This window comes from Gossypium arboreum, chromosome 4 (assembly GCF_025698485.1).
Source record: "Gossypium arboreum isolate Shixiya-1 chromosome 4, ASM2569848v2, whole genome shotgun sequence".
Lineage (NCBI taxonomy): Eukaryota > Viridiplantae > Streptophyta > Magnoliopsida > Malvales > Malvaceae > Gossypium > Gossypium arboreum.
The window spans coordinates 120,083,936-120,085,722 of record NC_069073.1 but is presented as its reverse complement, the minus strand read 5'-3'; the positions used below and the strand labels follow the sequence as shown (position 1 = coordinate 120,085,722).

Here is a 1,787-nt window from a genome sequence, read left to right as displayed (position 1 = left end):
TGAGCGAATGCTCGTGAGGTAAATCGATTAATGTTTTTGGTAAGCTGCAATGTTTGGACTGCAAAGTGCATGATTTCTGTGCCCTCGATATTTTTGGGCTTAATGGGCCAAAATTGGAATGATGGGCCAACGGGCCCAATTCGGTAAGAACCCTCGGTAGTGATTCTGTTAGTACGTGAAAAGTAGGAATATGCATGAAAAACCCTAAAATAAATAAATTACTGAAATACCTTTAAAAGTGGAAAATTTACAGTTTTACCCCTAGGAGATAAATTATCGAAATACCCCTAGGGTTAAATTGACCTAAATGCATGTTTGACTGTTGTTATTTACTGCATGCCATGTTATTATCTGATGCATGGGACTGAGATATTGACGGAGGAAGTACTGAAAGTGGCTTGTCCACGTACTGGAGGCTTTGCCTCAATTCTTCGATAACTCGCGCGAAAAAGGTTGCAATGTGGAGTGTTAAATTTGGGTGGGTTGAGCTATTCCCCACATGGAGTGTATGGCTGGTGCGGGTGGAGTGTAGTGGTTGGTGGGTTGAGTAGTCTCCCAAATGGGCTTGCATATGTTTCTTGATGTTGCATGTATTTTGAAATGGGCCTATGGGCCATCTTGTTATCTGAATAAGGGCTAAGGCCCAGTTTATTATGTCTGAAAAGGGCTTTGGCCCAGACCACTATTACCCAAATGGGCTTGCATATGTTTACTTGATGTTGCATGTATTTTGAAGTGGGCCTATGGGCCATCTTGTTATCTGAATAAGGGCTAAGGCCCGGTTTATTGTAATCTGAAAAGGGCTCGGCCAAGACCATCATACTACTGAATGGGCTTAGGCCCAATGGACTTGAGTGACTTGGACTTTGAATGGGTTTTCCTTACACATGAGTTTCCCCAAACTCACCCTTTTATTTTCATCCACGCAGGAAATCCCCAACCATAGTGGGCTTGGAGCTGTGAGGGAATTCGGAGTGACCACCCGTTCTGAAAGTTTGATTTTCTTCTGGTGAACTGGACATCCTTTTATTTACGTTTGAAGTTTTGGGTTTTCAAATGTAATAAGGTCGCTTAATTATTTTTGATGGTTTTAATATGTATTACTAAGATAGGTATTACTTATTTTAACTGTCGAAATTGGATAGCTTTAGGGCGCGTTTTCAAAAACAACAATTGATTTCAAAATAACACGACAACAAGCAAAGCTTCCGCAATGAAAGTATTTTCCAAAATTAATCACTTTTCCTAAAATGACTTAATCAAATCGGTTTCCTAGACATATCCATGACGTTAAGGTGTGGCAATGGTGGTATGCATGTCTAGGATTGGATCTGAAGGGAGCTTGGTACTTAAGCAGTCCGATGGACTCACCACCTCTTTTCCGGTTTCCTACCTGGTGCACAGCTTCCATTCACCTTAACCCTTAATGAATTAATCTTTTGAACATCAAGTACGATTTTCTGGACTTAGAATGAAAATTTTTTTTTTTAACGTTTTTGATGTGGCATGCCGGATCCGGCTATAACTTCTGGGCCGGGTTTGGGGTGCTACATTATCTTCATTTAAATATTTGTTATTTTATCATTTTCACGCTGCTAAGATTTATTTATTTGTCTATCCATCTATTATTTATTTCCTTTTATATATTTCCCCGTATTTCCCTTTCATTATTTTCCTTTTACTTTACTATTATTATTATCATATTATTAAATTAATTAGCTTTGCATTATTATTACTATTACTATTATATTTCTTTTATATTTATTTATCTATTCCTTTTTTTACAT

General features: G+C 38.0%; 1 long non-coding RNA gene across 1 annotated transcript; it reads left to right on the top strand.

Annotated features, from left to right (window-relative positions):
• LOC128291517 (uncharacterized) lies at positions 1-1,094 on the top strand. Its single transcript, XR_008281346.1, has 2 exons — positions 1-143; positions 930-1,094. It is a non-coding gene; the product is annotated as an uncharacterized LOC128291517 (long non-coding RNA).
• The last annotated feature ends 693 nt before the right edge of the window (positions 1,095-1,787 follow it).